Here is a 26,457-nt window from a genome sequence, read left to right as displayed (position 1 = left end):
TAAGAGTAAATCAAACCACTATTTAATCAAATCAATGGCTCAAATCTATCAGAGCATCTCCAACAGCCGGCCAATGCGCGGCGTGCTAAAAAGTACTTTGCACGTCGGGCGGCGCTGGCTCCAGCAGACGCGCTAAAATTTAGCGCACGTGTAGCTCCAGCAGCCGCGCTAAAATGCAGCGCGCGTTATCGCACGAACATTGCATACATATTAAAAAAACAATAGATAAAAACGATACATAGATATTTTACATAGTTCCATAGTATAGATAGATAAAACTACGGTGCAACGACATAAAAAACGACTAGATAGTGCAACTACAACCTACTCCGAGTCGTCCTCCTCCTCCTCATCATCATCCTCGCTGGTCTGGTTCGAGGTATCGAGCCACGTGTCCTCCCAACGAGGATCATTATCCGTAAAGATCGACTGCCCACCTGCTTCAACGATATCGCACCGCGATAACGCCAGGGCCTTTCGCTGACGCCTATCCAACCAATCCGTGCGGCGCTTTGCCGTCCTCTCCGCCCAGTGGGCTTGCTCGTTGGCGACGTCCTCCGAGTGGCGCCGGCGCCACTCCGCCATGCCTCGCTCGTCCTCCTCGACGATGAGGAGGCGGCGCTGCCACCGAGTGTACTCTGCACGGTCCTGGTCCGTGATAAGGCGAGGCGGAGGGGCGACGTCCTACGCCTCCTGGCGCGTGTGGACGTCTTGGAAGTACATCTGCGTGTGCGGCCTGTCTAGGCGCCACGCCATAGTGTCGTATGCGCGGGCGGCCTCGTGCATAGTCTCGAAGGTGCCGAGGCTGAGCCGGACGTCGCCGGACCTGATTTCGGCGTAGTACCAGCCGTTGGGGCGCTGGCGGACACCACGGTAGCTCGACGCTCCTCGGCGGCGCGGCAGCATGGTGGCGCGTCGGTGCCGGGGCGCTGGAGCGGCGAGGAAGCAAAGGGAGCTATGAGGAAGTGGGGGAGAGCGCGCGTGGCAGTGTGGATAGCCGCGTGGCGAGCGCCGCAATTTATAGGCGCGCCGGATGCGCGCACCAAATGTAGCGCGCGAGCTGCCGCCTTTTCCCACGCGCGCGCAAAATCATTTCCCGCCACCGCTGGAGCGCTCGAAAACGTCCCTCGCGCGCTAAAAAGTCAGTTTACCCCGCGTGCGCGTCTTTTGGCGCGGTTGTTGGAGATGCTCTTAAGCAGCCACGCACAGTTGGTCAACCCTGCGTCTCCAGTCCCAGGAATACTCGATCCGCCGCCTGGAAGCCAGCCGAGCCGTCTGCCTCGCCATCCCTGCCCGGCCGCCCGGAGCCACCGGTAGACCGCCCTATGACCCTGACCGGCCTGAAGGCTGGCACCCAGGACTTGTTGTTGCCTTCCTCGCTTGGCGCCCGATCGGCAACTGTCCGCGCAGGCGCGCAGCTGGCGCACTACCGCTCCCTGCCGACCGGATTGCTGGAGCCGCCCACTTCCAGTGCGCTCCGTGGTCGCTTCCTCAGCTGATGATCCTCCGGTCCTCCCCAATCCTCATCCCTTGCTCAGCTCAGAGAGGTACCTCATCCCCGCGTCCCCTGATCTCTGAATCTGCAAGCTTTGGACGAAATTACATGAAACTTTTATGCAGAAGTTTTCAAAATACCGCCCGTTGCAAAACTTCGGTATTATGATGCGTTAGCAATGAATACTGCAGTTTCTAAAAGCAGAAATTTTCTCAGTTTTAGTGAAACTGCCGATATGTTTGGCTCGAGTGTTTAGATCACTACTTTAGTGATTTAAATGCTCTTATATTAGTTTACAGAAGGAGTACTATTTTACTGTAGTTTTGACACCTTAAGCAACTGAACCTAACTTAGCTAGCTACACCAAGAAGCTACATGACCGGATGAACCTTTTGCATTTGCCAATCAAGTTGACCAAGTGTTCTACGTGGATGACCTTATCCAGGATGGTCAATTGTTTTGAAGATGAAACCTCGAGATAATTTTGATGAGTGAAGAACGGGATGATGGAAACAGAACCTTATCATGTCAGCAAATTCCTTGAGCTTTTTGATACTGCCCATTGCGGGAGTCCTGGATTAGGGGGTCTCCGGACAGCAGGACTATATCCTTTGCCCGGACTGTTGGACTATGAAGATACGAGATTAAAGACTTCGTCCCGTGTCCGGATGGGACTCTACTTGGCGTGGAAGGCAAGCTAGGCAATACGGATATGCATATCTCCTCCTTTGTAACCGACCTTGTGTAACCCTAGCCCCCTCCGATGCCTATATAAACCTGAGGGTTTTAGTCCATAGGACAACATACAATCATACCATAGGCTAGCTTCTAGGGTTTAGCCTCTCTGATCTCGTGGTAGATCAAATCTTGCAATACTCATATCATCAAGAACAATCAAGCAGGACGTAGGGTATTACCTCCATCAAGAGGGCCCGAACCTGGGTAAACATCGTGTCCCCTGCCTCCTGTTACCATCCGCCTTAGACGCACAGTTCGGGACCCCCTACCCGAGATCCGCCGGTTTTGACACCGACATTGGTGCTTTCATTGAGAGTTCCACTGTGTTTTCACCATAAGGCTTGATGGCTCCTTCGATCATCGCTGGTGATGCGGTCCAGGGTGAGGCTTTCCTCCCCGGACAGATCTTCGTATTCGGCGGCTTCGCACTGCGGGTCAATTCGCTTGGCCATCTGGAGCAGATCGAAAGCTACGCCCCTGGCCATCAGGTCAGATTTGGAAACTTGAACTACACGACTGACATCCGCGGAGACTTGATCTTCGACGGATTCGAGCCCATGCCGGACGCGCCGCATAGTCGCGACGAGCAAGACGTAACTCTGCCGTCGGACAGTGTTCGGGAGATCTCATCCACAGCTACTCCGGCCTTTAATCCGAAGCAAACCGCGTCGTCTGAGAGCGGAGGGATAGACCCCACCATAGAGGCCGCACTCTCAGTGGCGATAGAGCCAGATACTGACTTCACCCCTTACGAGAGCCGTGTCGCCGAACCACTGGATTCATCTCCGGCCACGGACTCTGGGCCGCCTACATCCGTGCCTGTCGAATCCGACGGGGTACCGATCATGGAGTTCACCTCCGCGGATATCTTTCAGCACTCACCTTTCGGAGATGTGCTAAATTCATTAAGGTCTCTCTCCCTATCAGGAGGACCTTGGCCGAACTATGTCCGGCTAGGATGGGATGCGGACGACGAAGAAATTCGCAGCCCACCAACCGCCCACTTAGTAGCCACTGTCGACGACTTAAACGACATGCTCGACTTCGACCCCGAAGACATCGATGGTGTGGACGACGTTGCAGGAGACGAACCGGAACCATCGCCCATAGGGCGCTGGACCGCTACTTCATCACATGACGTATACATGGTGGATGCACCCAGAGAGGGCAATGGTGAAGAGACAGCGGAGGATGCCCCCTCCAAGCAACCCCGGCGCCGACGTCAGCGGCACCGCTCTAAGTCCCGCCATAGCAAAAACAGCGATAACAGTGCAAGAGGAAATAATAGTCCAGTCGACTCTAGAAGAAACGACGACTGCACCACCCCGGTGGCAGAGCATGATCAAGATGCAAACTGCAAACATAGTACGGATCCGACGTCCGAACACGATGACGCCAAAGATAAGCCTCCTCAATCCCCGTCTAGGGAAGAAAACAGTCCGGACGAAGATGCACGCATCATCCCGGAAACACACTTGGAGCAAGAGAACCTCCGCAGAAGGCTTATTGCCACCGCGAGGAGCCTGAAGAAACAGAAGCAAAGGATCAAGGTCGCACAAGATACGCTCAACAGCAAGTGGAATAAAGTAACAAAGTATGGTGGAAGTTACCATAAAAATAGCTATCCAAAGCGCAAACTATTACCGGAATTCGATGATGAGGCCTTAGAGCCCATACAGCCAAAAAGTGATACGGCCGACCGGCCAGATCCACCACCCTGTGAACGCGATAGAGCGGCTAACAAAGTCATGCATAAGTCAACACACGATCTACGTGAGAACTTGCGTCAAAAATCCGGCGCGACCAGATCTATCTATGGTTCTAGGAAGTGCGCTACGGTACACAACCAACACCGAATACTACAGCCGTCCGAACACCATGGCGCATCCCAATACAGGGGTGCCGCACACCCCTTATGTTTCACTGATGAGGTGCTGGATCACGAATTCTCGGAGGGATTCAAACCGGTGAACATAGAGGCATACGACGGAACCACAGACCCTGGAGTCTGGATAGAGGACTTCATCCTCCATATTCATATGGCTAGTGGAGACGATCTCCATGCCATTAAATACTTGCCCCTCAAGCTTAAAGGGCCAGCTCGGCACTGGCTGAAAAGCCTCCCTGGAAACTCAATTAGAAGTTGGGAGGAGCTAGAGGATGCTTTTCGGGCCAATTTTCAAGGGACTTATCTCCAACCTCCGGATGCAGACAATTAATCCAACAATCCGGAGAGTTCGCCCGAAAGCTTTGGAATAGGTTCCTCACCAAGAAGAACCAAATCGTCGACTGTCCGGACGCCGAAGCCTTAACAGCTTTTAAACACAGCGTCCGAGATGAATGGCTCGCCAGACACCTCGGTCAAGAAAAACCGAGAACAATGGCAGCCCTAACAAGCTTCATGACCCGCTTTTGCGCGGGCGAGGACAGCTGGTTGGCCCGTAGCAGCACTAGCGGCCCAAGCACATCTGAAGTCAGGGATGGCAATGGTAAACTACGACGCAACAAAAACAAGCATCGAAATAAAGAAGGTAGCCCAGATAACACGGCGGTAAATGCCGGATTCAGGGGCTCCCGACCAGGTCAGCGGAAAAAGCCTTTCAAAGGCAGCAGAGAAGGACAATCTGGCCTAAAAAAATTCTTGACAAACTCTGTCAGATTCACGACACCCAGACAAACCTGCAAATCATACCCACCGAGAATGCTGGGCCTTCAAGCAGGCCGGTAAGCTAAACGCCGAACACAAAGGGGAAGAGACACCAATCGAAGACGAGGATGAACCTCGCCAGCAAAACACCGGAGGACGGAAAAGTTCCCACCAGAGGTTAAAACAGTAAATGTGATCCATGTAACAAAGGGGAGAAGCAATCACGCACTCTGATGCACACGCGCCATAGAGCCCGTCACCCCTAGGTTCAACCCCTGGTTGGCCTGCCCGATCACTTTTGATCATAGGGATCACAATAAAAATATCTGGCGTGAAGTACTGACGGCCTTGGTGTTAGACCCAATAATAATGGGTACCATTTCACAAGGGTCCTCATGGACGGCGGCAGTGATCTAAACCTGATATATCAGGACACAGTCCGCAAAATGGGGATAGATCCGACACAAATAAGCCACAGTAATACTACCTTCAAGGGAGTAATACCAGGCCAAGAGGCCCGCTGTACGGGCTCTCTACTACTAGAGGTGGTATTCGGTTCTCCCGATAACTTCCGAAGCGAAAGGTTAACTTTTCACATTGCCCCATTCCGAAGTGGCTATCAAGCACTACTCGAAAGAACGGCTTTCGCTCGTTTTAATGCAATACCGCATTATGCTTTTCTCAAGCTTAAGATGCCCGGTCCATGTGGCATCATCTCGGTTAGCGGAAATACCAAACGCTTCCCGCGTACGAAAGAGGATGCAGCGGCTCTAGCAGCCGCAAACTAGACGGCCTTACCAACCAAAAAAATGGCAGGTCGTCAAGACCACGGACACGGTTAGACGAGTCCGGCGTTCCATCACATGTACATGAGATGGGTTCGATGATCAAACCCTCATACACGATACCAGGGGCTTCTCGCGTGTAACCAGGGGCTTCCCGCGTGTAACCAGGGCCATCCCGGTTCAACTTGGCTTCTCTTGTATTTTGATAGTTCATTGACAATAACCAATTCTTATTTTTGGCACGGCAACTTTCACCTAAGCTCTTTCCTTTTGCAGATGACAAACGTGCTACACCCGTCCAGGACACGGCACAATGGAGACACAGGCGCAGACGTGCAGCAGGGACCCGCCCAAAGGTTTCTTTTTAGATTAAGACCCTGCGTAAACCTTTTTTACTATCTCTTGTTGCTCACATCCTCCGGATACTCCACACAACCGAGAAGGATGCTGGCATTATTGGCATGTGGCCACGCCAGAATTTTGCATGTACCTGGTCACATGGGGTTTCTTATTAAGGGCATTGTTTAGCCCGGTATATGTTATAAAGACCGAACACCTTAGGGAGTGTTCGGGGTCGCGAGTTTGGCCCTATATGCATCAGCTCCGAATCATGGCTTTGGTCAAATGTTGGGTTTGCCTGGCTCCCACATTTTGGTACCTTACGTTCCGTTATATCGGCTAAGGTAGCACTGGGAGAACTACTGCGATTGTGCCCTGGTTCATCCGGATGAGCACCTCAGTAGAGAAAGCCAAAAACTGGCTGTCATGATATAGCGAGAGACTGGTCAACCACTCGATGACTCATCGGAATCTTTGGGATTCCTCCGCATTAACGAAGGTCTGATTCCCGGTCATGTACGTACGCGCCCCGTATTCGGACGAGCGCAGAAGTACCAGGGGCTATATAGTAGCCCCATTGTCAAACTCCTATGGCTAAGTGAAAGTGTTAAAGCAATATAGTCTGATTGCCTCGTTCGCTACGCTATCACCTCCTTAACGGACCAAGACGTTAGATCAAGTGTGGATATGCATCTTTTGCGAACACCCCCGCATTATATATGTGGGGGCGGAAGTCAACGACTGCAAACTTTCAGGTTATACACATATATACATAAACGGCCGCACAGGAGGCACCATAGTACTTTCGGGCAAAAGTATAAATACAGCCTTGATAATTCAATAAAACATCGTTTTTACAATGGGAATACATGTCACTTGAACATAACATTCTTCGAGCACTGAGCCTCTATCGAACGAGCGCCTTCAAGAACTTCTTCAAAGTAGTGCTCGGCAGCCGCTCGGCCTACGACCGAACCTTGTGTCGCAACAGTAGTGGCCTCCATCTCCGCCCAGTATGTCTTGACACAGGCAAAGGCCATCCGCGCACCCTCTATGCATGCTGACCTCTTTACAGCATCGATGTGTGGCACAGCACCAAGGAATTGTTGCACTAAGCTAAAGTAGCAATTCGACCTTGGCCCTCCCGGCCACAGGTGATCCACAACAGACCTCATGGCAAGTCCGGACAACCTATGGAGCTCGTCCCACTCGGCCAATCGCTCATTCAACAGCAGCGGACGGACTAGAGCATGAAACTGTGACCAGAACAACTTTTCCACTTCGGGACCTTTCTGATCCTTGAAGTACTCGGCCGCATCAGCAGCACTTGCAACCAAATCCATGTACGCATCCGCAGAACTCCATAGCCAGTCCAGAGGAGCATACTTCGGATCTCCGAACTTAGTCCGCAACAAGAAGGGCTTCCCAGACACGATATCTGCAGCTTGATTCAGCTCCTCCTTCGTCGCTCTAATTTTCGAGCGGGCTTCCTTGGAAGCCACCCAAGCCTTCTCCAGGTCCGTCGCCTTCGCCCGGTCACTACTAGGAAAAGGCCTACTAGTGGCGCACCAGTTTTGCCTACTAATGGCGCACTACTGGTGCGCCACTAGTACCATGCCACTAGTAATTTTTACTAATGGTGCACCACGCCGTGCGTCATTAGTATAGACCACCATGCGACATTAGTATGCCTCCCAGGGGGCCATATTTACCCACGTGCTTTGGCATACTAATGGCGCACTGTGGGGTGATGCGCCATTAGTATCCTTTGGCATACTAATGGCGCACTGTGTAGTGATGCGCCATTAGTATCCTTTGGCATACTAATGGCGCACTTTGAGGTGATGCGCCATTAGTATTAAAATTAGGTTTTTTTACTTTTCTGATTTTTGCACAGGTTACAAAATATATTATTGGACAGAATATAGACAGCAGCACACAGCAACAGCAGATTCATCGAATACAATAGAAGATTAGTCTCCGAATACAATTCATCATATTAGTTTCCGAATTCAAAAGGCCGAACAAAGATAAAACATTACAAGTCTCGAGACCGCGAGTAGCGAGTTTGTCTTTACATTACAAGTCGATATCGATCATCTAAACTACCATCACATATAAGAGAGCTGCGGTCATCACGATGAGCATCATCACGATGAAACTGGTCTTCATCCGGTTCCTCTAACGCTCCCTCCTCTCTCCCGCTAGATAGCGGGCGTATCTAGATTCCTCCTCCACCCTAGTGGTGCACCCTTTGTAACTGTTACCGCTGAAACGGTGAACATGTCTCCGACACTCCTCCCAGTAGTCGTAGACTCCGGGAACCTTACCCTTGTACACGACATACGACGGCATCTCTATGCACAAGCCAAACAACAGACAATACATAAGCAATATATAAGTATGCAACAAAAGGATCGGAAGAGAAAAGCAAGACATTAATAGCACGATTCATGGTCCTACTAATAAGTAGCATCGATTACATCTAAGTTGAACGACTGTCCAAACCAAAGAGACATACAATTCATTAAATTTTAATTACAACATGAGCCAATGAATGTTTCAGAAGTACACATAGCATCACTACTTTCGACTCGACTCATGGGACCGGAGCATGGATGAAGCCGCCGTCTATCATGATGGTCATGAAATCGCGGGCATTGTCAGCCTGCATTTGTAGCATTGTGTCTATCTCACTGTTGGATGGTTGATATCTGAGGTAGAACTGCCCCGAGGTATGAAGGACATCTTGATGGATGATTTCCGCTAACTCCGACTGGATGCGAAAGAATTCTTGTCTGATGTCCGCGTCCTGGATTGCCGACAAGCTCACGGCCCAACCTTTGAGATTATCTGGTAGCAGAAGGTGATGATGGTCCCGTACGATCGCCCGCATGTGATGGAGGGCGTAGTAGGAATCCTTCTGACCGCCAGGCAGCTGCTTGACGCAGCAAAACTTAGTATTGTGGGTGAACACGTGCCTGCCGTACCTACGAACTGGCCTGGTGAAGGTACCTCCAGATTTGGCGTAGCCGGGGAGAACATCATCAAGAACTTTCTTGATATTTGTGTAGTCTATCTTGGAGTCACGGTTCAGTTTGAAATACGTGGCCATGGAATATTTCAGGCTTAAGAGGATGAGTGTGCAATATGTGTCACTGCACGGAACACGGAATGTTAGAAAAAAGAAAGAACGATCGAAATCTAAGAAATCATTTGTTTCGGGGCGGTTAAGGGATGACTTACTCGGGAAAGTAAGACACGAGGAAGTTATCCTTATCTGGGTTTGCCAGAATGACGCCTTCAAGGTGTGAACTCGCGACTTGGCGGTCCCTAGCGTTGCCCAAGAGCTTGGCACGCATGTAGAAGGGGTCGACTATCACGATGTCCGGGGTCTTGTCCCTAATGATCCGCATCTCCATACTCAGCGAAAACAGCCGAATGAAGGTGTAGTGCAGCGGATGAAGGTTAAACATAGCAAAGATGTCATCAAACTGCAGGACGATCGTACCCCTGATGGCGCCATCCACAAAGCCCTTGCCCTCTGGCACCTTGGCCACGAAAACCGGGTATGCCACATCATTCTCTCTAAGACGCCGCTTCTCCAAAGAAAGAAGACTTTCATGCAGACTCCGCACAGCACCGGTTGCAGCATTGAGCATATTTGTCGGTAGCATCGCCCTACCTGCCACATGCACCCTCCTCGAGATATCCTTAGGTGAAGGTGGCCCGTCCTGAGCAAGGATCGTACTCGGTGCCGGCTGGCTCGCACCGGTACCCTTTTTAGCCTTTCGTTTTCGTCCCTTATTCTTGATTTGCTGTAATGGGACCGAGTTCTACTCACAGACCGCCTTCTTAAGCGTGTTGGGGCAAATAATATTCCGCACCTCAGCTATCTGAGGCTCGGTGAAGGCGGCAGCTGGAGGCGTCTCCTGAGAACTGAATGCCAGACGACGCCTGTTGCAATTGGGTTTCTCCGCCGTACCAGCTAGATCACGGTCGTCTTGGTTGGGTTCTTGAGAAGGAGGCCCGCAGAACTCGTCACCGTACCCATGTTTGGCAAAGTACTTATCGACGTTGGTAAATGTACCGTCGTCGTTGTCGTCGTCCGGATCATGTGCCATATGCATGTCCGGATCCTGTGCCATAGGGATGTCCGGCATGTCCGGTAGCATTGCGGCATTCTTGCCATGGCTTGGCGCCGACACGACTGGCAGTCTTGTCTGTGGGGTGGTGTCCCCCGCCCCCAAACGAATCTGGCTCTTCGGCCAAAGCAGGGGCCAACTTACGCAGGTGCTGAGGGTCATCTCATCTTCTTCGTCGGCCCCAGCGGGTCGAATCGGAGGTAACAGCTCGTCGCAGCCTGGCAGCACCCAAACCACTTCAACCCTATACACTGTGGGTGGCATCGGATTACCGTGGAACACGGGGTTGCCCGGTTGAACGATTCTGCCCTTGGCGACATCGACCAACTCACCGCCCACGAAGTGCAGGAGAGTGCAAGGAATGTCGGCGGCGCCCTGCGAAAACATGTAGGGCGTCAGGGATGCCCAGTCAAAGGCAAGGAGATGAAGTCATCGGCCGAGAGGCTTAGTTACCGTGATGCCGTCGAGCTCGGCTAATGTCGAGGCACCGCCAACGGTGGGCGTGCAACTGACGGAGGGGCCGCTTGCTGGCGAGGTGCCAGACGGCGTACACCCGGGTGCATTAAGCTCCAATGCCCGTGCCGGCGCTGGAGACATGAATACCGCCTCCGCCGGAGACACCAATGGCGCCGCCTGCGCGTTGTGCGAGTTGCTGGCCGTGAAGCTAGGAACCGGGGGAGGCCCCTGTTGGCCGCCCGCAATCCACGTCGTCAGCCGATGAATCAACGTAGGCACCATGGCGTTGAGCGTCGTTCCCAGTTATTGTTGCACTTGCTCTTGGACAATCTCTGGAATCCGCGCCACTTGTGCCTTGAGTGCTTCAACCTCGCGCGACTGGCTTTCCGAGCTGTTCCTTTTCTCCTTTCGCCCACCAGCGGTATAGTATGACGTCCATTTTGTGGACAAGCCTTTGCCGGCTACACAACCAGCTGACGTCGGCTTACTGACCTTATCCTTGTTTTTCATTACGTTCAACGCCCTATTTCAAGGGGTGTCGAAAGGGGAGCTCTGAGACGACCCCGCGCTACTGCTTTCATTGTCCTGCGGAAGGAACATGAACCATTTAGAAATATTGGGGATTAATTAGAATGCAACCATATGGAGCTAATTACGCGGGGGATGTATTCCTCACCAGAACAAGCTCAAGCGCCCTGGTCTTCGGATCCGTGGTAAGCTCCTTTGTTACCGGGTCCTTGTACCGGGCCCTGAGAAAGTTCCTGGTCAGCTTGTCACGGTATTTCTCGAAGCGGGGCGGTAGGCCTTGCTCGGCACGCTCCGCGTCCTCCTTGTCCCATATAGGCTCCGCCACTCTGTAACCGCCGGGACCGAGTTGGTGGACCCCTAAGTTCAACTTCCGCATTTCTTTCCCCCACTGACTTGATTCGGAGGTTGCGCTGCTCTCGCACTTGATCTTGAACTCCTTTTAGTCATCTTCACTCATCAAAGGATATTTTGCCTTAATCTTCTCATAACTATCACCTTTTTCAATCATTGCCTTCACCGTGCTTTTCTAAGTAGACAGGGCCGTGCTCATCCTTGTGAGGGCGGCACCGTTCACTTTATTCCCTGAGAGGCGTGTGTTTGCAAACTCAGCGGCGAACTTGTATCGTTTGTGCAGCTTCGTGAAGAGGAGGCTGCGCAAATTCCCTCGGTCCTTATGCCTTAGGTTCTCGCTGTTGATCGAGACGGTGCTCCGGAGAATGCACCCGAGCTGAACTGAGTACCCCTTGACTACGTGTTTGGGCGCCGTCGGATGCCCATCGGAGATCACTTCAGTAAATTCCTCCCTGACGGTGCCGAGCACGCTCGGGCGCCGGTCCTTCCGTTGCCTCTTCGGTTGGTTGCCATCTGTGCGTGCGCCGCCATCATCAGTGGTGGCATCCGCGGCACCATCATCAGTGGTGTCATCCCCGACGCCACTAGGGGTTGTGTAGTCAGGATCGTTGTCTTCCGCGGCGTCCTCATAGCGGCGAGGTTCTTCCTCCAACTCCTGGGACAGCTCCCAGAATTGCTTGCCGCCCGAACCGCCAGCCTCATCATTGTGGGCCATGTTTCGCTCTAAATAGGAAAAAAGTTTGGTCAAAAAGTTGGTTATTGTCAAGGAACAAGATCATGGTCTCATCATTTAGGGTTTTTCGACACCGAGGCATCCTATAAGCTAAGCTTTTATCATTTAGGGTTTGTCGACGCTGAGGCACCCTAAAAGCCTAAGCGTACATCATTTAGGTTATCATCGACACCGCGGCACCCTATAGAAGCCAAGTTAAGTTTTCATCATTTAGGGTTTATCGATGCCGAGGCACCCTAGGTTGGGCCTAATCACTTGGCACTAATCACTTGGCTCTATTGCCACCTATGTTGGGTTTATCATCTAGGGTTTATCGATGCTAAGGAGAATTCTAAGTGGCCTAATCACTTGGCTCTATTGCCACCTATGGTTTAATGCAGCAAGAATGGCGGGGCAGTTGATCCTACTTAACTAAGTACTAAGATACCCCGGCCCATGCATTAGTTGCAAGTACCCCATATGTCCTATTTTTAGCAAAGTCATGCTAAAATTCACGGAAAATTTCAGCATGACCTTTGCTGAAAATAGGACATATGGAGTACCCGAATTTGCCGGAACGGAAGTTAATTGACATTCCGGCAAACTCAAGGGCCTCTCGGGGTACCTGCAAATTCATCACGACACAATGGTCGGAGACAAAACCCAGCAACTTTACAAGTCTTTCACAGATTTGTTTGCAAGTTCTGATATGTAATAAAGATGAGCCTCAAAGATGAGCCTCCAATGCTGATTTGTTTGCCTCAAGACAAGATGAACCTCCAATGCAACAAGTAATAAAATGTTTGCAAGTTCTGATATGTTTGCAAGATGAACCTCCAATGCAACAGTCTTAGACATTAGGACACTACAATGATTTACAACCTTATGTAAAGTGCCAACTCCACATATTTCTTTTTCACAGCTTTTATATTATTTCTAGAAGCAACACAACAGGGTTAAACACCAGAATCTTGAGTCTAATTAAACCCTGAAATAAACATTTCTCTTTCCCCTCCCCCTCCTATCCCTCTGTCTCTCTTTCCCAGCTCCAACCACAAACACAAATTAAGTTAGCCATGGTTTAAACACCAGCTCATTCATTCTCACCTCTGGTCCAGGTGCTCTTCTCCTCATCCTGCCTCTATCCTCTCCCTTAGCCCAGGAACACATGCACATTCACAGCAAAAAGCAACAACTTGTTCAGACACTTCTTTTTTACTGTGTTATTCCAGCTGTAGCCTGTAGTAGGCTTCAGCGGTAATTTAAAGCGGCGCATACAACTATGCGCAGGTAAACTACTAGTACTGCCGTTGCTAGCTCGCGAAATGGCAACAAAAAGGACTCAAAAGGAGTTCTTCACTTTCCCTCTTTTGGGGTACGGTACTCCGGCTATTTAAAGCTTCATTTACATCAATCATGTGAGGTTTAACCATTGGGGAAGCCAAAGTGAGCTCTTGACACCCAACCTTGGTTCCCTCTACTTCTAGAACTTCCCTGGCTTAAGCTATGGACACGCTGTGTTCTTGCGAGGTGTGTTGTGGCATCAGCTTTTCTCCGTCAGTCCGGCGCAGATAGCAGCAGTGGGAAAGAAAAGAGGGCACGGGCCGCAGGTCAGAGAAGGACAGGCGATGAGATGAGACACACATTCTAACATGGAAAGATAACAATCTTGCAAATGAGAAAAGCAACGAACCCAGCCTGGTAGCAAATCAGAAAGGGATTAAGGAGAGACAGAAATTTTTTGGTGTGTGGTTAACTCCTCAAAGAAATGGACACACGGACTCGAGCCTTGTGCTAGGAAAAAAACTTTGCTTCAAAAGCAAATAAGAGCAGGAGTGCAAGCATCTAATGCTTGCTGCTCTTCTTCTTGCCACTTGCAGCACTGCAACTTGCCTCCTGATCCTCCTAATGCACCATCACAAAATTAGGTTCGGGTTAACCCAATGGTTTCAGATTATTTAATGTGTGTGGCCCAATTGATCTAGGGTTTACTCAATGGAGAGTAGTACTAGTATAGAAGTAAACAAAATCACGAGAGCTTGCGCCTGAATCTACCGACACCCAACCATGGCTAACTTAATGAGCTCCAATTCCCATTATTATACACTACTAGCTAAGGAGAGGAGGAAGAGAGGAGAAGAGAGGCAGAGGGAGGAGGGTTACCTGAACACGATGAGGTGGTGGCCGGAGCGGAGATGACGGAGGGCGGAGACGACGAGCTTGGGGGAGGCGGGGATAGACGGCGGGGAGGTCGCGGGCCTCCTCTCCTGGTGGACGTGGGGCGGCTCCGAGGCTCCAAATCTATGGCGGGTTTCTAGGGTTTCGAGGGAGGCGAGGGAGGCGGCGCTCGGGGGGGAGGCAGGGCTCGGGGGGGAGGCGGCGCTCGAGGGGGAGGAAGGGGAGAGGGAGGCGGCGGGGGCGCGTGGGCGGCTGCGGCACAGTGGGTTGGGGCAGCGGCGGCGACGGCGCAGTGGAGGGAGGGACGAAGGAGGGAGCGGCGCGGTGGAAGGAGAGGGGCGAAGTGTTTGGCGAGAGGGAGAGACGAGGGATGGACGAAGTGTATGGATGGGGAAAGATTACTAATGGCGCACCCCCTGGCGGTGCGCCATTAGAATGTTTTTTTCATAGCAATGGCGCACTAGCGGGACCGTGCGCCATAAGTATTCTTTTTTTAGATAGCAATGGCGCACCAGCGGGACCGTGCGCCATAAGTATTCTTTTTTTAGATAGCAATGGCGCACCAGCCAGCCGTGCGCCATAAGTAAGATTTTTATTATTATTTTGTTGCATCTAATAATTTTTTAGAAAATGAATATGAATATGAAACAGTAATAAATTTTTATAAACATAGTAATAATTTTTTAAAAAATATCATCGGATTTTTTATTTGAAAATATTTATGAATATAAAAAAATATCATCAAATTTTTTATTTGAAAATATAATCAATTTTTTTGAAAATATAATCAAATTTGTTTTTTCTGGATTTTTAGTTGCAATCATTTGTGACGGTGGAGCGGGGGAGGGTGCGTGGGTCGTCGGCGGTGGTGGAGCGGGGGAGGATGCGGGGGGTGCTCGGCGGCGAGGGGGATCTGGCGAGGGGGGATAGCGATCGAGATGGAGGGGGATCGAGATCGAGTGTCCTCATGAATATTCAATATTTTTTCATGAATTCAAAAAGTGCCCAAAACATTTAAAAATATTCATGATAGTTCAAAAAGTGCCCATGAAATACAATCGAGAAATGAAGACTACAATTTAAATTCAATCGATCTTAGCTAGCTAGCTATCTGTTCACAATCTTCTTGCCCTTCTTTTTCGCAAATGGACGTCCTTTAGGTAGGGTGGTCCTGCTTCTTCTTGTGGTGTATGCTGCTACTTCATCGTCGTCGTCATGTTCGGTATTCGGGTCGCCGTACTTGTCGAAGTCTTGCTCATTGGCTACTCCATCCATTCCGATGATCTTCCTTTTGCCTCTCCTCACGACAACACGACTGGGCTTTGACGGGTCGGTAATGAAGAAGCATTGGTCCACTTGGGAAGCCAGTACCCATGGCTCATTTTTCACGGTGACGTTTGCGCCCGCAGTCTTGGATTTGGCTTCGGGTATAACCATGGTGGTGAAATACCGGTCTTCTTTTAGGACGCTCTTGTTCCATCTGACAAGGAACCACTACAAGAAATATGTTAACTAGTGACCTTCTGTCAGTGACCTTGAAATAATTGGTCATAGATCTATAACCATTTGAGACCAATTGGTCAAAAGCTGTTCGAGGGGCTCCAAACTCTAAACCATTGCGACCATTTTGGTCAGAAAGGTCGTAATTTCCTTACACGAAATGGTCATAAAGCAAACAACACTGGTCCGATGCATAATTTCTAGATAATCACGACCAATATAGATGGTCATAGCCTTGTAAATTGTGGTGCATTGCTATGACTAGGTGCCACCTCACTAGTTTTGCCTATGTGTCATGCCATGTGTCATTTTTGCCTATATGTCATGCACATGGCACTGGTTTGAATATACCACTTACAAATGGGCCCCACCAAACTAACATGGAGGACCCACCAATAAACTGACCCGACATGCGGGTCCCACCACCGACCTGACGGGTAGGACGACCTGACCACACAGCACCCACACAGCACCCGTACTTGTCGAAGTCTTGCTCATTGGCTACTCCATCCATTCCGATGATCTTCCTTTTGCCTCTCCTCACGACAACACGACTGGGCTTTGACGGGTCGGTAATGAAGAAGCATTGGTCCACTTGGGAAGCCAGTACCCATGGCTCATTTTTCACGGTGACGTTTGCGCCCGCAGTCTTGGATTTGGCTTCGGGTATAACCATGGTGGTGAAATACCGGTCTTCTTTTAGGACGCTCTTGTTCCATCTGACAAGGAACCACTACAAGAAATATGTTAACTAGTGACCTTCTGTCAGTGACCTTGAAATAATTGGTCATAGATCTATAACCATTTGAGACCAATTGGTCAAAAGCTGTTCGAGGGGCTCCAAACTCTAAACCATTGCGACCATTTTGGTCAGAAAGGTCGTAATTTCCTTACACGAAATGGTCATAAAGCAAACAACACTGGTCCGATGCATAATTTCTAGATAATCACGACCAATATAGATGGTCATAGCCTTGTAAATTGTGGTGCATTGCTATGACTAGGTGCCACCTCACTAGTTTTGCCTATGTGTCATGCCATGTGTCATTTTTGCCTATATGTCATGCACATGGCACTGGTTTGAATATACCACTTACAAATGGGCCCCACCAAACTAACATGGAGGACCCACCAATAAACTGACCCGACATGCGGGTCCCACCACCGACCTGACGGGTAGGACGACCTGACCACACAGCACCCGCCAACTGACATGCGGGTCCCACCACTTACCTGGCAAGCAGGACCCACCAATTGGCATGAGGCATCACCACTGTCAATGGAGAAAAGTAGAAAAGAAATATGGCAACGGGGGATTCGAACCCGCGCCGCAGCACACAAACCCGCAGAGCCACACCACCACGCCACCATCTCGATAGTGATATGCTACCGCAATCCGTTCTTTTATAGATAAGATCGTTTCCTGGGCTTGGGCCTAAGTCGTGATAGGCCTCCCCTTCTCTCCTTCTTTTTTACATTAACACAACGGTCCGCCGAGTGGGCTCACGGCCCATAGCCTATTAGCAGGCATTTTTAGGTCTGAAATGTATGCTTATTATTAAAAAAATATGTTTCATTTCTTCTTCTTTCAAATAATTTGGGATTTCCAAAAAGTTTCAAACATAAAAATGAATTTGTTAGAAAAAAGTACGTGAAATCATAAAATGTACGCGGACTAAAATAAGTTCATGATTTTGAAGAAATGTTCGCGTATTGAAATCATGCTTGTGAATTTGACCCAAACTTTTTTAATTCAAAAAATTTTCATAATTTTTTCATAAAAAAGTTCACAAAAAATGATTGTAAATTTCAAAAAAATCATCAATTCAAAATCATCATTTCCAAGTTTGTAATTTTTTTATTAACTATGTGACAAATGTGACGCAACGCTAAGTTTTTTAATTTTCATGATTTTTTCAACTTCTCATGTATAAGAAATTTTTTATACAAAAATATATAATGTATACTAAATGGTTTATCATGTATTTTAAAAAATTTAATCGAAGCATTGGAAAAAATATGTTAAACATTTTGTGATTAAATTTTGACCAAGTTTTCAAAAAATGTTAAACTTGCACTCCAAAATGTTAAATATGTATTGAAAATGGTGTCGTTCCACTTTGCAACAAATATTTTCTAGGTTTTTCAAAAAAAGTATTTAAAAATATTAAACTTTGTTTGAAATTGAGAAATTAGTGAAAATTTTGTCAATTTCACGAGAGGTGTATGGAAACCTTTTTACATGAAACCATTTGGTGATTTGTACATGAAATGTGGTCTAATGTTTTGTAACAAATATTTGGAATGTGAAGGAAGTACCATTTTTATATATCCAAATGACATGAAATTAATACAGTTCCTTCATATGCCAAAATTATCTCCCTCCTTCAAATTGCAGCTCAGTCAAATCATCTACGTGAGCCCAGGTTCAATTTCTATTTTATGGCCAGATTGGCACATTGCAAAGCAAGTGTTATCTAGAACCCTCCTATTTTATGGCCAGATGACGCAGCTGCAGGTCAAATTTGACCCGCTTCCTGCTGAATCGGCGGGAATTTGTATTTTTCACTAGAGGTGGATAAAAACTTTGGACACCCAACCATTTTGTCAATTGTGCATTAAATATAGCCTAGAATTTTATAAAAATGATTTGGTACAAATTTGCAACAAATATATGGTAGGTCCTTCACAAAAAAACTCATTTCGGGCACTCGGAAAATGGAAAATGAATTTTTCGTCCAAAGAAAATGAAAAGTTCCTTAGGCAACATTGTTTGTCATTCCAAGATGCACCGTTGTGCACGATATGAGGTCGTTTGAACAAACTATGCCATGAATGTGGCCATAATATTGATCATTTGGCTTGAAAGCCATGAATCTTCACACATGATAGCTCATTTCTGAGAACACTTTTTTTAAAATAATTACCGTATTACAAGTTTATTATTTTTTCCTGGAAACTTGGCCACATATAATGACACAATGCGAAGGTTTTCCAATTTTTTGAATTTTTTTGAATTTTTTATGCCCGTTTCAAAATGCGGTCAAAACGGCGGGCTTGACCGTTCCTAGCTAGTGGTTGAATCTTGGAATTTTTTTATGTTTCTCTGATTAAATAGATACTTATATACCTAGAAATGATTTTTGGAAAAAATAAAGAGATAACTACGAGGCAGCTATAGTTCAAATTTGACCCGCTTCGAGCTGAATCAACGGGAATTTGTCTTTTTCACCAGTGGTGGATCAAAACTTTCGACACCCAACCATTTGGTCAATTGTGGTTTAAATATGGCCTAGTATTTTATAAAATTGATTTGGTACAAATTTGCAACAAATATATGGTTGGTCCTTCACAAAAAAAACTCATTTCGGGCACTCGAAAAATGGAAAATGAATTTTTTGTCCAAAGAAAATGAAAAGTTCCTTAGGCAACATTGTTTGTCATTCCAAGATGCACCCTTGTGCACGATATGACGTCATTTGAACAAACTATGGCATGAATGTGGCCATAAGATTGATCATTTGGCTTGAAAGTCATGAATCTTCACACATGATAGCTCATTTCTGAGAACACTTTTTAAAAATAATTGCCGTATTACAAGTTTATTATTTTTCCTGGAAACTTGGCCACATATAATGACACAATGCGAAGGTTTTCCAATTTTTTGATTTTTTTGAATTTTTTATGCCCGTTTCAAAATGCGGTCAAAACGGCGGGCTTGACCGTTCCTAGCTAGTGGTTGAATCTTGGAAATTTTTTGATGTTTCTCTGATTAAATAGATACTTATGTACCTAGAAATGTTTTTTGGAAAAAATAAAGAGATAACTACGAAGCAGCGTTAGTTCAAATTTGACCCGCTTCCATCTGAATCGACGGGAATTTGTCTTTTTCATGAGAGGTGGATCAAAACTTTTTACACCCAACCATTTGGTCAATTATGGTTTAAATATGTCCTAGTATTTTAGAAAATTGATTTGGTACAATTTTGCAACAATTTTTTGGTAGGCCCTTCACAAAAAAACTCATTTTGGGCACTCGAATAATGATTAAAAATAGCTACAAAGATAAAAAATTGCATTCAAACTGGCTATCATCCATAAAATATGGTCTAAATTGATAGAAGATTTTAGTTGTGCCATTTTGCAAAATACTTTTGATAGCTACTTCACAAAACCCTCCTAGTTTTAGTACTTAGAAACTATTCTAAATCATAAATTTTCTGAACCAATCAGAGCTCTTCACACGGATCACCCCCCCCCCTTAGCCGATCTGGACCGTCCACATCTGACGTATCCAACGTCTCTCAGGTCCCCTCTCAACCCAACCCAACTCAAACCCTAGCAGCCCCCTCTCCCACATCGTCGCCGCCACCCACCCCGATCCCATCCCTCCCCTCGTCTCCCTCCCAAGCCCAACCCACTTCCTCTGCCCTCTTCCTCGATCCCGTGGCCGCCGCCGCCCCTCATCTCCACCGGTGCTAGGCTTCCCCGCCGGCGACCTCGCTGCCTTTCTCCCACACCGTTGCCGCCCCCACCCTCGCGCGCAGACGAATGGACCAATCCCAAATCCTCGAACCCTACCCGCCGCCCCGTCCCTCCGACCCGGATCCCCCTCCATGCAGCCGCACGACGGCGAGGACGACGGCGCCGGCGCCGGCGACCGCGACGAGCGCATCTTCACGGGCGTGCGCTTCGCGCTCATCGGCTTCGACCCCGCCTCCGAGTCCCAGGTGCGCCCGCCCGCCCGCCTCGACGCGGTTCCCGCTGCCACCCCCCGCTTTTCATTTTGGATTTTGCTGCGCAGCGCCTCGTCTCACCGGCCCGGCGACCATAGGCAGGCAGTCCACGGCCAGGATGGCGGCGTGCCCCGCCGCGACCACGTACGCGCACGGCACTCCTCGCCGTCGGCGTCCCTGGAGTTGGCGCAGGAGGGGCTGGCCGGCGTCCCACGTCGACGTCCTCCTCCCTCTTCTCTTGCGTGACCTGGAGGAGACCAGGGCGCCGCCCCATCGCGGTCGTCCTCGTTCACCTCTGCTCCAGCATCGAGGCCATCAACCTCGGGAACCCGCTCCTCAACCGCACCATCGACGGCTTCCTCAAGATCGGCGCCGTACGCGCCCCTTCCTCCCTCCTCTTCCATCCAATGTCTGTATGTTGAAATGTGTCTGACTCTGATCCAATGTACGTGTGCAGGTCGGCGCCTGCAGGGTGGTCACCGAGGACGCCTTCTACTGCATCCACTGGGGTAACAACCACGCGCATCCCATCTCTCCTACTCTATCTAGTATACAAACGGTGTTGTTAGCCACAAGATCTAGATTTATTTCTGTGGATGTTGGTTAAGTTTGCTTCAGGCTATTCTACGAGTTCCACTAGTAATGCACTGATAGGCAGATGATATATTCTAACCTGGAACTGACTAAATGTTCAGTACTTCAGGCTATTTCAATAGCATTGCCTAGTTTCGAGCAAACTCTTGTAGAATAACTGTAGACAAGCAGTTGGGAAGTGGGTTTATTATCAAAATTTTGATTTAGATATGATTAGTAGATATGATTAGTTGATACCATGTTCCAGGAAATTGTTTTGTTCAGTTTGATGTCCCAGCAAATTAAACCATGCATCAGATTTGGGAATGAAAACAGATAGTGGCCTGCAAGCTGTAATAACAAGATATTTGTTCACTACATAATTTAGGAGAGTTGCTCGAAATAATTCAGGCTCCTTGTTTGTACTGCAGCACTACTGGACTATTAAATTTATGTAAGCCACTATGTGACCAGTATGTGATCAAATTCTAGCGCTCTGCTTACTGTATATGAGCAGACTCTCTTTACTAGTTAGTCTAATGAGGCCTATGAAGTTACTGTATATGACTCAGATCTGACGTTTTTGTTGTGTGTCTGGTTTTTCAGGATGTGGGTGGTGCAGTTGAAAGCACAAGTGCTCCCTTGGTGGTTTTGATAATTGATGACAACATATCTCTTATTGGACTAACATTTCTATCTAGCATGTTTCAGATAAGTTCAACAATGGAGTGGCATGGAATAAAGGTTGTGGGAACTCCTTCAAGATGCTAAGGACAAAGGATTGGCTAAAGCTTAAAGCTCAAGACTCTTCATTTTACATTTTAGTGATCCGAGATCACATTGAGTCCATAGGAAAAGCCAATACTATCAAGGAGGGATGAGGTGTTTCTTAATGAGCCTCTTGCTTCATGTGCTTAATGATATGCTCCAAAATCCTCAGCTACTTTCCCACTTCCACATATGACCTAAACCCAAAGCCAAACTCGGACCTACCGATTATTCCTATCCGGCGCCACCGAGTTTCATCTATCATAGCCACTGCCAGAAACCCTAATCAGTTCGGTCTCACCGATGGGATCTCGGTCTCACCGAGATGGGCTTGCAAACTCTCTGTTACCTATTGCAATATTTTCGGTCCCACCGAGATATGCAATCGACCCCACCGAGTTTGCTTGGCCAACTCTATGTTTCACTTATTACCCAAATCGGTCCCACCGAGTTTGAGTAATCGGTCAAACCGAGTTTTGGATTTACCCTAACCCTAGCACATCGGTCCCACCGAGTTGATCCAGTCGGTCCCACCAAAAATCTCTAACGGTCACTAGGTTTACCTTTTCGGTCCGACCGAGTTTGTTGATTCGGTCCCATCGAGATTGGAAAACTGTGTGTAACGGTTGGATTTTGTGTGGAGGCTATATATACCCCTCCACCTCCTCTTCATTCGTGGAGAGAGCCATCAGAACACATACACAATTCCAACTCATATGTTTTGAGAGAGAACCACCTCATGTGTTGAGACCAAGATATTCCATTCCTACCATATGAATCTTGATCTCTAGCCTTCCCAAGTTGCTTTCCACTCAAATCTTCTTTCCACAAAATCCAAATCCTATGAGAGAGAGTTAAGTGTTGGGGAGACTATCATTTGAAGCACAAGAGCAAGGAGTTCATTACCTACACACCATTTGTTACTTCTTGGAGAGTGGTGTCTCCTAGATTGGCTAGGTGTTACTTGGGAGCCTCCGACAAGATTGTGGATTTGAACCAAGGAGTTCGTAAGGGCAAGGAGATCGCCTACTTCGTGAAGATCTACCGCTAGTGAGGCAAGTCCTTCATGGGCGATGGCAATGGTGGGATAGACAAGGTTGCTACTTCGTGGACCCTTTGTGGGTGGTTGCTTCTTCGTGGAGACTTCGTGGGTGGAGCCCACCGTGGACTTGCGCAACCGTTACCCTTCGTGGGTGGAGCCCTCCGTGGACTCGCGCAACCATTACCCTTCGTGGGTTGAAGTCTCCATCAACGTGGATGTAGGATAGCACCACCTATCCGAACCACGGGAAAAACATCCGTGTCTCCAATTGCGTTTGAATTCTCCAAACCCTTCCCTTTACGTTCTTGCAAGTTGCATGCTTTACTTTCCGCTGCCTATATACTCTTTGCATACTTGCTTGATATGTATTGTGGATGTTGAAATTATGCCTAAACTCCACTTAAACCGAAAAAGCTTAAAAATTGCAACTTTAGCATGAAGTGTCTAATCACCCCCCTCTAGACACATCTACTTCAAGGTCCTACAAGTGGTATCAGAGGTTTGGTCTCCATTGCCTTGGTTTAATCACCATTGGAGGAAGATGGATGTGTCTACCTTAGGGAGTCTTAGACATAGAGTGCCTATTCTTGATGGAGAGTATTTTCATGAGTGGAAAAATGAGATGCTTGTAATTTTCAATCAATATCATTTGAACAAGTATATTGCTAGCCCTTGGGCACCTCATATTGATCCTTTGCATCCTACCCTAGATGAATATATTGACATGATTCGCAATCTTAGAACTATTGAGCTCATCATTAGAGGATTGCCCAAAAATTTGATTGCTAGTTTGCCTACTCTTAATTGTGCCTATACTATATGGAAATTTCTTGAGGAACGATTTCCCGATCATTCCTTGAAAAATTTGGATGAAATTCTCCATAAATCTATTGCCTTGAGTAAGATGAACTCTAGTGATCCTAGTTTTGGTAATTGTCTATTTGAACTTACCAATCTTAAGCATGCTAAAGGAGATGTTGGAATCATTAGTGATATTATATTCGAAGCTATAAGAATTCATAAAAGTGACCACTTTGATGATCATTTATCTAATGAATTACCCTCTCTAGGAAATGATGAGTCACAAGATCATGATGAACATGGATACTATGATGATGATGATGATAGTGACTTCGATCTTGACGATGCAATGAGACATTTTGGTCTTACGGCAAATCTTCGGGGATATGCGTTAGGAGGAAAGGGATGGGTTCTTGATAGTGGATGTACTGATCATATGACTGGAGATGAAGAGATGTTCCGTGAGCTTGCTGAAAATGACGGCCCTCGGAAATATGTCACCTTTGGTGATAATTCAAAGGGTAAAGTGGTTGGCCTTGGTAAGGTGGCCATCTCACATGATAGTTCCATTCAAAATGTCATGCTCGTTGAATCTCTTGGCTACAACTTACTTTCAGTATCTAGACTTGCTGATTTCGGTTTGAATGTCCTATTTACTGAGGTAGATTGCCAAGTATTTCGTCGAGACAATCATAAAATGGTCTTTACCGGTATGCGTAGAGGTGATCTTTACATTGTCGATTTCTCTAAAAAGGCACAACCTAAAACTTGCTTTATTGCTAAATCCTCAAAAGGTTGGTTGTGTCATAGACGACTAGGTCACGTTGGCATGAGAAACCTTGACAAGCTTATTAAAGGAAATCATATCCTTGGAGTTAACGATGTCATATTTGATAAGGATAGACTTTGCAGTGCTTGTCAAGCAGGTAAACAGGTTGGAGGAAGGCATCCCGTGAAGAACATCATGACCACAAGAAGGCACTCGAGCTACTTCATATGGATCTTTTTGGTCCCAACGCCTACAAGAGTCTCGGTGGAAATTCTTTTGGTCTAGTTATAGTTGATGATTTTTCAAGATTTACGTGGGTGTTCTTTCTTAATGACAAGTCGCAGGTCCAGAAGATCTTCAGAAACTTCACTAGGAAGGCCCAAAATCAGTTTGACGTGAAGATCAAGAAGGTTCGGAGTGACAACGGAACGGAGTTCAAGAACGCAAATGTGGACACCTTTCTTGACGAAGAAGGGATTTCACACGAGTTCTTGGCTACATACACACCTCAACAAAATGGAATTGTTGAGAGGAAGAACCGGATGCTCATCGAAATGGCAAGAACGATGCTTGATGAATACAAGACGCCGAAGCACTTTTGGGCAGAAGCGGTTGAGACAGCCTGTCACGCAACAAATCGCTTATACCTTCACAAGCTACTCGGCAAGACGGCATACGAGCTTCTCACCGGTAACAAACCCCAAGTTGGATACTTTCGAGTATTCGGCTCAAAGTGCTACATTCTTGATAAGCATCATCGTTCAAAGTTTGCTCCTAAATCTCATGAAGGTTTCCTACTTGGTTATGGCTCAAACTCTCACACTTACCGTGTCTACAACAATTTCACCCGAAAGGTTGAAGAGACGGTAGATGTGAAGTTTGATGAATCTAATGGCTCGCAAGTAGAGCAATTGCCAATTGATGTAGGAGACAAAGACCCTTCAAAAGCAATCCAAGACCTGTCCATTGGCAAAATTCGTCCAACGGAGGTGAAGGAGAGTACTTCATCCGTCCAAGTGGAAGCTTCTACTTCACGACAAGGTGAACCAAGAATCGACACGGAAGCATCCACAAGTGGGACACACGAAGATGAAGAAGACACGGAAATGCATCAAGACAAACATCAACAACCTCCTTCTCCACCACGACAAGAGAACGACGACATCAACAATGAAGAAGGCCAAGAAGAAGAACAAGATGAAGAAGATGTTCAACGAAAACCCAAGCAAAAGCTCTCACGAGTTCGAGCAAGAATTGCCAAAGATCATCCCGTCGAGCAAATCTTAAATGATATACAAACCGGGAGAATCACTCGCTCAAAAACTCGTTTAGCTAACTTTTGTGAAAACTATTCATTCATCTCTAGCATTGAACCTATGAAGGTTGAAGAAGCATTGGAAGATCCGGATTGGATAAACGCTATGCATGAAGAGCTACACAACTTTGAGAGAAACCAAGTTTGGACATTGGTTGAGAAGCCTGACAACAACCACAACATCATTGGTATCAAATGGGTGTTTCGCAACAAGCAAGATGAAGATGGACAAGTGGTTCGCAACAAAGCACGTCTCGTCGCCCAAGGGTACACACAAGTCGAAGGTATGGACTATGGTGAGACATATGCTCCCGTTGCTAGACTTGAGTCCATTCGCATCTTACTTGCCTATGCTAATCACCATAATATCACCTTATACCAAATGGACATTAAAAAGTGCTTTTCTAAATGGTGAAATAGAGGAGGAAGTTTATGTCAAACAACATCCCGGCTTTGTCAATCCTAAGAAACCTAATCATGTTTACAAACTTCACAAAGCTCTTTATGGTCCTAAACAAGCTCCTAGAGCATGGTATAAATGCTTGACCAAGTTCCTTATTACAAGTGGTTTTGAAATTG

General features: G+C 47.5%; 1 pseudogene; it reads left to right on the top strand.

The window, feature by feature from the left end:
• The window catches only part of LOC147971848 (serine carboxypeptidase 1-like), a 168,489-nt pseudogene that overhangs the window by 15,748 nt on the left and 126,284 nt on the right, over nucleotides 1-26,457 (top strand).

The sequence above is a fragment of the Triticum urartu genome, chromosome 5A, assembly GCF_056163025.1.
Source record: "Triticum urartu cultivar PI428250 chromosome 5A, HENAU_Tu73, whole genome shotgun sequence".
Classification (NCBI taxonomy): Eukaryota; Viridiplantae; Streptophyta; class Magnoliopsida; order Poales; family Poaceae; genus Triticum; species Triticum urartu.
This window is presented reverse-complemented; position numbering and strand designations above follow the sequence as displayed.